General features: G+C 45.9%; 1 protein-coding gene across 1 annotated transcript in view; it reads left to right on the top strand.

Annotated features, from left to right (window-relative positions):
• IQCA1 (IQ motif containing with AAA domain 1) overlaps positions 1-12,096 on the top strand; it is a 166,351-nt gene that overhangs the window by 53,070 nt on the left and 101,185 nt on the right. The gene's annotated exons all lie outside the window — the stretch shown is intronic.

Below are 12,096 nucleotides of genomic sequence, written 5' to 3' on the forward strand. Positions count from 1 at the left end.
TCCAGACGTGGGGGTCCCACTGCCCACTCAGTATCCCCGCAGAGATGCACTTGGGGGGGCGGCATCTCAGGCTCCACACATCCAGAAGTGCACTGGCATCTTATCCTCCCAAACCTGCCCCACACAGCCTCCCACCCCAGCAGATGTGAACCCACCCGTCCAGTCTCTTACCATCACCCCGACTCTTCATCTTCTCTCAGCCCAGCCTGCAGTCGGCCAGAAAATCCCATTGGCTCTACCTTCCAAATATGCCCCAAGCCCACCGACCTCTCAGGCCTCTGACTTCGCCACCACCTGAGGTCTGAGCTGCATCAGCCCCAGCCTGATGAACCCACCTCCCCGCAACCACCCGGGCTCCCCAAAATCTGTTTTCAGGATGATGCCAGTGTATTCACCACCTATTGCTGCGTACGTAACAGTTATCACTCAGACTTACAGACTTAGTGACTTAAAAACCACACCCACTGCAGCTCCCACGGTCTCTGTGGGTCAGGAGTCTGGGCTTAGCTGCATCCTCTGCTCAGGGTCTCACAAGGCTGCGGTCAAGGTCTCAACTGCTTCCACGCTCTCCTGGCTGTGGGCGTGGTTCGGCCCCTTAGGGCCTCAGTTCTTTGCTGTTGGCTGGAGGCCGCCCCCGGCTCCTTGCCAGGTGAGCCTCTCACCATGGCAGCTTGCTTCACCAAAGCCAGCAAGAGAGAGAGTCTGGGAGAGAGGTGGGGATTACAGCCGTGGAGAGCCATCGGGGAAGTGACATCCTGTCCTCATGCTTCCTGTGTTCTATTGGCTACAAGCCAGTCCTGGGTCCCAGCCCCACTCAAAAGGAAGGAGAGACACAAAGGTGTGGACACCAAGACACAGAGAACTCAGGGGCTGCCTCAGAGTCTGTGGACACAGAGAGGAAGAATCATCCTTCAAAAACCTAAGGCAGGGGGCTTCCCTGGTGGCGCAGTGGTTGAGAATCTGCCTGCCAATGCAGGGCACACGGGTTCGAGCCCTGGTCTGGGAAGATCCCACATGCCGCGGAGCGACTGGGCCCGTGAGCCACAATTACTGAGCCTGCGCATCTGGAGCCTGTGCTCCGCAACAAAGAGAGGCCGCGATAGTGAGAGGCCCGCGCACCGTGATGAAGAGTGGCCCCCGCTTGCCACAACTAGAGAAAGCCCTCGCATAGAAACGAAGACCCAACACAGCCATAAAATAAAAAATAAATTAATTAATTAAAAAAAAAAAAAAAAAAAAAACCTAAGGCAGGTCTTGACCCTGCCTTAAAAAGTGGCTCCCTTTCCTCTCCAGAAAGGCAAGTTCGGGCTCGGTGCCCTGCGGCCACTGACAGTCCTGGCTCTCCTTGGGGCCGCCCAGGGGCACCTCCTTCTTGGAGCGTCGCCGTGACCAGGCCCCGGGAGCCGCCTCCACAGGGACTCTAGTGCCTGGGAGATATGCTTCCACAGTCTCTGCTCCCAGAACTGTCCCCCGTGCATGTTTTGTGGTTTCTTCTAATGAAATCTGGGAGAAGGGAAATTACAGGCTTCCACTTACGTCACTGAATCCTCAGTGTGCAGGATAGAAAATTATGTGTCATGATTATTCTTGATTCATTTCCAACTTGTTTGTGTTTAGATTTTTCTGTCTCAGTTGTTCTTTCAGATATGACTTTTAGGTTTCCAAGTCATTCAAAATTAGACACAAGTGTTTATTCCCAGGAATATAAATAGTTCAGTGGTAGGAGAATGCAATATTATGTACATCAGGAAAAGCAATATTATCATTTCGGGTCATGCAAAAAAATTATTTGATGAAATGGAATGCCCACTTCTTATTGTAAAAATTTAAAAACAAAGACAAGGGTTAATTCTTAGCATAATAAAATGTAAACTGAATAACAACAAGGATTTTTTTTATCTTCTGTTTACTGCTTTTTCCCCTGTGCCTAGTACAGTGTCTGGCACATAGTTCTAAATGAGTGAATGAATGAATGAAACGTTAAGTATTCCTTAAAACAAAAGAGAGCCATACACTTAATGAGGAAACACTATAGGTCGTCCCACAAAAGGAAAAGAAAATATAGATGACTTTGTACCCTAATAATTAGTGCCATAATATAAATTGTTATCAATATAATGACATCAAAAGGAAACAATATTTTTAAAAATGTAGCAAAATGTATTTTTTTAAAAATCAACCACAGACTAAGTATGAAAGAGAAATATATGAAAGTTTAAGAAGTCTATAAATGTCAAAAGGAAGAAATTTTAAAAGACTTGAATAAATGGTGAGACGTGCCATGTTCCTGGTTAAACAGAAAGATGACATGATTGCTCTGGGTAATTGATAGAGAGGACACAATTTCAATTAAAGTCCCAACAGGATTATTTATTGAACTTGAAAACATAATTATTGAAGTCATTAGGATTAAAATAAGAAAATAAGAACCATAAGGAAGAACAAATGGCACTTTATTTTTAAGAATATTATAAAGAAAAATAAGGTATTGATATAAATGCATTACACTAATATAAAAAGCACAAGCATAAATCAGTGAAACAAAGTAGAGAGCCCAGGAACTGACAAACATAAATGGACATAAATAGCATATGATAAATTAAGTTTAAAAAGTAATAAGAATGGAAAAAAATATACTTGCAATAACTAGATTGGCTTAATTGCTAAAGCCAACAAGCAGTCGAAAGCTGAATGGAGAACTTAACTTCCCTAGAGAAAGGTCACAATTTTCTAACTATGGAAACAAACATGTTTTCCGCTGGCTGTAAAAATGACAAGGTCTTTATAATAATCGAACCCTAAAATAAGACAAAAAAGGAAGTCAACCAAAAAATAAAATTTATTTTTTATTGTATATTATTTTACCTTGCCATTTTATTTAATTACAAACATGATTTCTATTTGTCATAGCAAGGAAAGCAATACTGAAATATGTACAGAAAAAAATGAATGGTCTCCTCCCTCCAGGCCCTCTCTCTGAGCTAATCCAGGTGGATGGTGCATGCGTTCCTCCTGCACCTGCAAACAAACACAGGCGTACAAGGCTCTCCTGTCCCCTTTTCTTTTGATAACCCAGGTCGCTCCCCAGCCCAGTCTTTCCCCTTAATAGTCTATCTTTAACATCCCCTCTGTCCACATAGAGCAGACTAGTCTTTATGAGAATTGAATTTATTCATCCACCTAAGTATTTATTAAGTGCTGGTGGTGAAAAGGTAAAGAGGAACAGGTGAAGTCTAGTCCCGATGCTGGATTCCACAGTGGGGCTTTACCAGAATTACATACGCATTCCCCATTGGGTGATTATTTGCAGTCTCTCATTACAGTTTTTATTTTTTACAGCTTTTGCTAGTACAAATTGTGCATCACAAAATATCTCTGCTTTTACTTCAGTAAGGATTCCCAATAGTGGAATTGTTGGGTTAAAAGTTGTGTACATGTGAAAGGTATATAACACAAACTTGATAGCTAAAGAATTAAGGAATCCATTGTCTAAGGGTTTATGCAAAGCCAGTCAGTGACTGTGATTAGTAGAGACATCCTGGGCTTCTAGGCAGAATCCCAAGGTTAGAATTGAGGCACTTCTGTAAGGAACCGTTTGCCTTTGGAAAAGTCACTTAGACTCTCGGATTTTCCAACTTCCTCCTTTTCAAAATGGACAAAAGTGCTTAGCTCACAGAATTTCTGTAAGGATGAAATGAGAAACAATTTGTGAAAGGCGTGTGTGAAAACGCTTTGTAAACCTGCATGCAACAAACACACAGTCGATGATCATTTCTGCTAAGTAAGTGGGTCCAGGAGGTAAGGAGACAGTTACACAAATGCACATGCACATAGCAGGTAGCAAAGTGCCAACCTCAGTAGTAGCTAAATAAATGCAAATTCAATTTGGGCTTCCATTTTACACCCAAAACCCATAAAGGCATCCGAGGAAGAGGAAAGCCAATGCGTTGGTGTGATAGGTGAAACAGACTGCAGGGGGCACTCAGAACTGCCTGGTGGGTTTGTGTTTGAATTCTGTTCTTTCCAGGAAGTGACCAGGGCTTTTCTCTGGGTACTTCCATCATGGGCACCGCCTCCCCACCCCCAGCCCCAGAATAATTGGCTGGGACAGGGGGTTGTAGTTATACCGAATTTTAATTCTTCCCATTTAAAATAATGAGCCATCAGCATCCTGCCCAGAGCATCTTGACTTTCAAGAACAGGTTGCTGCTGTTAGGAGATGCCTGTGAGGTGTGAACTAAGGTCACCTGAATTGATGTGAGTTTTGATGCTCGGACGGGCCAGGGTGGCACCTCGGTGTCTGAGTGCTCTGCCGCAGAGCCCAGGCGCCTGCCTCCAGACCGTGAAGCCATTTTTCAGGCACAAAAAGGAAATGGCAACAACATTGCCTGAGTCACGCAGATGCCGGACAAACGCTACTTGTACAAGATAAAATGGGGGCTACTTCCCACCTCCCTGTGTGAGATGAGGGAGGGGGCAGGTCTGTTTGCCCCTGGCCTCAGACAGAGTGGAGACAGGCTTCCACAGTGCCTCAGGCAGGAGTTCTTCACTTAGGCTACAAGATGTGCAGGACGCATATCATATCTGCAGGGCCAAAGACAGATTGAAAGCCCAATCATGGACCAAGGGTTTGGATGGAGGTTTGGACCAAGGGTTTGGATGGGGGTTTGGGGAGGAAATTAAGTGAGAACAGTTTGGGATCAGATGATGGGATGGCTGGGGATTCAGAGTCATTGCTTTACACACGTGAACCCTGCCTGGAAGCTCCTTCAGGGGAGAGATGGTGCAGGTCCCACTTAAGAGCCGAGGACTTGGAGGCCGTTATCCTAGATAACTTTGGTCATGAAATGTGGATGGGATGCTTTCTGAGTCAGTAACTAAGCTTGGTATCAAGAGAAGAAGCTGGAAGAAATGTCAGATTACTAGAGCTTTCCAACCCTGGAGCAACTGCCACGTGCCATCACTTAGAAGGCTCATTCTCTGGTGGGGAGGGGGGCATGGTGGCTTCTCAGCTTCTTTCTTTTGTAAGTTTCCAGGGGAGATCCAAATTTAGTGGTAGGGAGGTGTCACTTGTTTTTGAAAAATATTCAACAATCTCTAGTTTGTTGATAAATCTAAAGTTTGATAAATAATATATTTCATATTCAGCATTCCTATTCAAATTTTTCTAAATACTTTTTATTTTACTTTTTTATTTTACTTTATTTTATTTTATTTTATTTTCTAACTGACAAAGCAAAAGAGTTTAATAGGAAGGGGTGCCCGCGTGGAGAGCAGTAGGGTGAGGGAACCCAGGAGAACTGCTCTTCCTAAATACTTTTTAGGGAATGGATTTAATGAATACCTGGAAGTTTATCTTTTGGAAATTATACTTAATACTAATTAAATATTGTTCCAAAAAGTTGAATTCTTGCTTTTAGAAAAAAATGTCATCCCCATGAGACGTGCCAGCATTTGCTTGGCGGTGACTAAATGGAGACTAGGAGTGCAGAAATATCTGGTAAATCCTGTCTTGTCAAGTTCCAGATCCCTTTCTCAAGCTTTGTGTTCTTGGGTGGTTTTCACCTTTCTCGTTTCTCCTGTTCTGTAGATGCGGGTGAAATGTATATAGTTGAGGTGATTTTTCATGCAGCCGTGTGATGAGATCCATTTTCTGCATCACTTGGTGCATCTGATGGTTTGGATGCCCATTTGAAGAACCTGCTTTGGCCTTGCCTATTGCAGCAATTTGAGGGCAAATGGAAATTAGTTGGTGGCGGGCGGGGGGAGGGAGTGGCACAGCGGGGAGGGTACTAGCCCACGACCCCACGTTAACTTTGAAAATCAGCCAGACGATGAAAGTTCAAAGGTAATCAAATGTCTGAGGAATTAAGATTCAAGCTACAATTGAGGGAAAGCTGTGATTTAAATAATCACCATGTACCACGTCAGGATCTTTACCATGTAATGATTTTGCAGAGGATTTTGTGTTAACATTTCCTTTAAGTAGAAAAGAATTCCCGCGTCTATGAAAGCACTTTCCAAACTACAGGGAGAAACTGGGGTAATCATCCAGAAACAACTTAACATCCCCTCTCTTCTCCATCCCAAATGCACATCCCTCAGCAAGACCTTTGGCTGTGAGATAAGAGGGAACCTACTGTATTTGGTCAAACATGTACTTTACGCAAGGTAGTCAGGGAAGGCCTCTGTGATATGATGCCATTTGAACAAGCCTTAAAGCGAGTGGGTGCGTGTTTTTTCTCTCTGAACGTGAACACCTCTCTGAGGAGGGGGCATCGGGGTAGACGGAGAAGCAGCTGGAACGATGAGAAGGTGGAGGAGGGCAGGAAGGCAGCAGGGAAGCCGTGGTACCAGGGCAGCCGTAGTAAGTGCAGGAACCAGGTAAATCACCATCCGAACCAGGAGACTTGTAAGAATGAAAGGGGGTGCTGTTGTCAATTACACATAACTGGGCCTGTCCCCAGGAAAGCGGGCCGTAAGTTAACCTAATTACGTGGGCGTTGGTTTCATTTGGAGGGAGAGTTTTGGCAAACTTGGAGCAGAGAAACGGCACGACATGACTTATGTTTTAAAAACATCACTCTGGCTGCTACGTGGAGGGGAGCAGGGGTGCAGAGGGGCAGCAGGGAGACCAGTTAATCCCAGTAACACAAGTACAAGATAAGGATGGCTCGGATCAGTGCGGGTAAGAAAAGTGGTTGGATTCTAGGCATAGAATTGGAAGGTAGAACCAGCAGGGTTTGCCGATGGATTGAACTGAGGTGTGAACGAGGGAGACGAGCCCAGGATTCTAGGGTTTTGCCCTTGCAGCAACTGGAAGATGAGTTTCCATGTTCTGAAATGGGGAAGTACAAGAGGAGGGGGAGGTTTGGGAGAGGAGGTGAGCACAAGGGTGGAGGTTGGGGCATTTACGTCTGAGACACTCACTGTACTTCTGAAGGGAGACACTGGGCAGGCAGGTGAGTGTATGAGTGTGTGGTCCAGGGGAGGGATGAAGGCAGGAGACGTGGTGATGGGGCAGTGAAGCCTGCAGGGGGTGTTTAAAGCCAAGAAGCTACATGAGATCCTAAGGGGTGAGCATGGAAGAGGAGAACCCAAGGGCCGAGCCCGGGGTCCCCCAGCATTTACAGGTGGGAAGGCAAGGTTCTGGCAGAGAAGGCTGAGCAGGTGGTCGGTGGCAGGAGGAGAACTCAGAGGGAAGCCAATCACAAATCATTTCAGGAGGAAGGGAGGGTCCAGAACTCACGCTGCTTCCAGGCCACGTCCTGTGAGCCCCTTCTCTGTAAGGCAGAGAAGGAGGTGCCAAATAGAAGAGGAGGAGGTGAGAGATGGAAGGAAGCCAAGAGGATCCCAAGCTGGAAGCCAAGGAAGAGAACCTTCCAGAAAAAAGGACTTTGTCATCTGCATCTGATGGATCAAGAGAGAGCAACATGGTAAAACACCCTGGGAAGCCAGCACATCAAACTCACTGATAAACTTGTTTACTTAGTTTGTGGGGGAGATGGAAGCCCAAGAACACAGGGTCAGCAGGGTCGGCTCCTTCCGAGGCTGAAGGGAGAAGCTGCAGATGCCCCCTTGTCCCTGAGTCTCTTCACATCATCTGCCCTCTTGGTGTGTCTGTGTCTGTGCCCTGATCTCCCTTGTTTATAAGGACACCAGTCATATTGGATGAGGGCATCACCTCATCTTAACTAATTCCATCTGCAAGGACCCTGTTTCCACAGGCGGTCACATTCTGAGGTCCCGGGGGCTGGGACTTCAGCCTGTGGGTTTGGGGAGGGACACAGTTTGGTCTGTAACACCTCGTGGGAACTGTTTTAATGGAGCCAGTGAATGTGAAGGACTTGAAAAGCTGGAGTGTGGAGGTGAGCAGGGAGATGCGTGAGAAGCTGGGGGATGAGTGTTCACAGACGTAGACCACAAACTGGTGGTTACCAGTGGGGGGGGGGGGCATACAGGGGTGGGCAGTGGGAGGTACAAACTACTGGGTGTAAGATGGGCTCAAGGGTGTACTGTACAACACGGGGAACAGAGCCAGTATTTTGTAATAACTATAAATGGAGTGTAACGTTTAAAAATTGATTTGAGAAGTTTTAATAAAACAAAAAGGAGGATGATAGTTTTCTAAATGAGAGAGGCCTGAGCTTGTTTCAGATGCACAGGGAAGCATCCAGTCAAGAGAAAGAAAGGGCCCGGGGGGAATGGGAGGAGTGAGACGGTAGGGGGCCTTGAGACGCACCACCAGGCTGGCCTGGGTCCTGGGAGTAGCTTCCCTTCCACTAACGAGGGTGGGAGAGCCAGAGGGTCTGGGCTAGACCATCGTCCCTGTCTGATGGTAGCTTCCCTCTCCTCCACCCCGCTGCGCTTGGGCAGAGCCCTGGTTGGGGGGGCGCGGGGGGAAGGAGAAGGATCCCCTCTGGGCCGAGACCCCATCACTCTGCAGTTCCAGGTGTTTGAATAACGTCCATGTTCACACGATGTGTCGGCTCTGAGCTCCGTGGCGGGTTTGACAGGCCTGAACAGACACCCCGGGTGTCCCGGCAAACGTAAACCAGACACTGTTTCCACTTTGAATCTTTCCTGACACCACGTCGTTATGGGTCTTCGGCTGCTCCCCTAGAGGTCCCCACACGGGCTGTCACCTGCGGTCGATGCGGTCAGCCCCCCGGCTCTTCGCACCTGAAACACCGTGGGAGCCGAAATAGTATTTCCGGTCACTCGTCTCCAAGTATAAGTCATCTGTGCCCCGGAGCTCCCCAGCTCCACACTGCGCTGAGTTCCAAGTACTGACAAGCTCGTCGCCTCGCAGCTTCCTTACTCTCAGCAAGAGAGGCGCTGACTGCGTCTGGGTTCCGAGCGTCGTTATTCCGGAGACGGAAGGCCGTGTCCCATCTCTGCCCCAGAGCACAGCTGAGAACGTGGTGGTGAAAAGCCGGCAACCAAGGAAACGTGAAACAGAATTCGAGAACTGTTTTCTCCCAGCGTGCTGTAAGTGGCGGAGTCTCAGTGCGAACCCCGGGCAGCCTTGGACATCACGAAACGGGTGCAGCGGCTGTGGGAACGGAGGTCCCCTTGCCGCAGAGGGAGGGCGTGGGGCGTCGTGAGAACAGAGAAGGAGTGTGTGTGAGAGAAAGAGCTGTCAGGTTAGGCTGTCATTTTCTACATACGAATTTTAAAAGATATCTTTTAAATGTGTGCCCGACGACAGTTCTTACATTCTTTAAGGATAAGACCTTCAATTTGAAATTATGATTAATTATTTAAGCTGTCACTAAAAAACTAAATATGTTCATTTATCTATTAGAAATAAATATAGTTAATAGTATATTTGCAAAAAACACTATGAAAAATATAAAATTATCAAATCTTACTCTGACAATTGATGGGTAACATAATTAAGAGTTCCATTTTTTTAAAAATAAATTTATTTATTTATTTATTTATTTATTTATTTATTTATTTATTTATTTATTTATGGCTGGCTGGCTGGCTGGCTGGCTGGCTGGCTGGCTGGCTGGCTGTGTTGGGTCTTCGTTTCTGTGCGAGGACTTTCTCCAGTTGCAGTAAGTGAGGGCCACTCTTCATCGCGGTGCGCGGGCCTCTCACTATCGCGGCCTCTCTTGTTGCGGAGCACAGGCTCCAGACGCGCAGGCTCAGTAATTGTGGCTCACAGGCCCAGCTGCTCCGCGGCATGTGGGATCTTCCCAGACCGGGGCTCGAACCCGTGTCCCCCGCATTGGCAGGCAGATTCTCAACCACTGCGCCACCAGGGAAGCCCCAGGAGTTCCATTTTAGTAATGGCACATGTAAATCCCTTTTGGTTTTAATTTATATAAGTTTCTAGGTTTGTTTTGAGTCCTCAAAAACACTCAAGCTTTATAATGAAACAATAACAGTTTACAATGGAATTGCCTTTGAAGTTGGTTGTCAAAGGAATAAGGTGAGTGGGTGTGAAGAAGGGAAAGTGCTCTAACTTTTAATTCAATTGTATTCATGGTTTTTATCCAAGATCGTGTAGGCTGAATGATGCACAGATAGGACAGAACGCGGTCAGGCACGTTAACAAGGTTTGAGATACGAGTCTCGTAGACGCGCAGGATCCGGGGCCAGATCTGTGCCTCAGCCCTGTGGCTGTGGAGTGTGAGCTGCATGAGGATGAGGTCTGACGTCTTTGAACCTTCAGATCACTGTCTTCCATTGCAGCATCCAGAATCTAGTTGGTACTAAACAGATGTTTGTTGATTGACTATGTGCATGAATGGATGGATGGATGCCTAGATGGATGGATGGATGGATGGATGGATGGATGAGTGCATGAGGCCGCTAAAGTAGCTGCAGTCACGGTAGCTCCATTGACAGAATGGCACACATAGTGTGTCACCACCCGACGTCCCCACTGCTGGTGCATATGTCCATAGAACCCCCCACCCCACCCCAAGCAGTGCACTGTGTTCAGTTCCTTTCAAAGCAATGCTGAGGAGCTGAGTCACGTGCCTGCTGAATGAGCCCATAGGAAAGTTTCAAGAGACCTGAGAGATTTTTGTCTAGACAGTGATGTAACTGTCCTAAGATGTTTGAGAAGCAGTCTATGAAAGGGATGGGGCCAAAGCCCTGCGGTGGGGACAGTTAGGGAGGTGCTGGCTGCCGACCTCTGCCCGAGGCAGTGGCCGCAATTCAGACCCAGTTCAGAGTCATCGCAGTCCTCACTGTCATGCACCTGCCTTTTTAAAAAGTTCCTTTAACAGTATCCTTGAGGACACCGTAAAAAATAATTGTAAGACTCAACCCTTGAATACATAGCTTTTCAAAATTGTACGTGAGGAACCTGGAGGTGAGGTGGCTGCCTTCTGCTGCGCCCCAGAGTATGAGGGCCACTCAGGATGGGCACCTGCCACCTGTCCAGCTTCAGACCGAACCAGACACTTTTTATGGAACCTCATTTTTCCTTGAGAAAACGACTGACGCTCTGGCTATTCAGACTCAGGTTTGGGACAACATTTTCTCAGAAATGAACCAAGTGAGCCTGAAGGAAAACAACTGAGGGCATTTGTTGCTAATAACAAAATGCAAGCTTTCTAGCGAAAATTACAATTTTGGAAACCTTGTAGTCACCTCTGTGAGTCTGAGAGCTTCTCGTTACTTAGCTTTGGGGTATGAGATTGGTGGTGTTATTAATGAACATGATTTTTGGTATGATGAAATGTGTAAGCATTGGGAAGGTCCACATACGTCAGTGAATCATTAGTTTTGAAATGACCAAGATGTTACAAAGTCATGTTACAAAGTCATGTTACAAAGTCATGTTACAAAGTCATGCTGGGGTGAAAGATCTATTCAACGCACAAGGCACGTGGATTTTGATGTGACAGGGAAGGGAAAGTTCTTGATATGCTTTCAGATTCCACATCACCACCAGCCTTTAGGAAGCTACCACTTGTCGAGTTGTGGTGTAGAATCAAAGCAGAATATTCACAGCTATCTAAAACGCTATTAAAACTCTCCTCTCTTTTCCAATTACACATCCGTGTGAGGCCAGATTTTCTTTCTATACTTCAACCAAAACAACATATTGTAACAGATTGAATACAGAAGCAGATATAAGCATCCTGCTAACTTCCATTAAGCCAGAACGGTAATACTGTTCTCACTAATTTTTTTTGTTCTGGGAAATACATTCTTCATTAAAAATGTTGTTTATGTGAACACATAACGGGCTTATTATTATTTTTTAATGAAAAATGCATATTTTAGAAATGTGTCAGGTTTAAAGTTTAATACAGTAAATATCAATAGCTAGAACTCACATAAACAAAAGCTTTTGGGGATCATCAAAAATTATCAAGGGTGTCAAGAGCAACTAAGGCCAGAAGTTTGAGAACCGCTGTTATAGAATCATCTGGAGCGTGGGCACCTCCTCTAACCCTCAGATTCTGTTCTTCCGTGGATTAATGGAACTAACTTGGTCATTTTTTCTTTCTATATATGGAATAAATATAACATTCGTATCCAAGTCAGTTTCTCTTGGAAAAATTAACTTCATTTCCCTTCAGAAATTCCTCAACATTAAATTTCAAAGTCTGCATTTTAAAACAT

Source organism: Eschrichtius robustus, chromosome 5 (assembly GCF_028021215.1).
Source record: "Eschrichtius robustus isolate mEscRob2 chromosome 5, mEscRob2.pri, whole genome shotgun sequence".
In the NCBI taxonomy this organism is placed as follows: Eukaryota; Metazoa; Chordata; class Mammalia; order Artiodactyla; family Eschrichtiidae; genus Eschrichtius; species Eschrichtius robustus.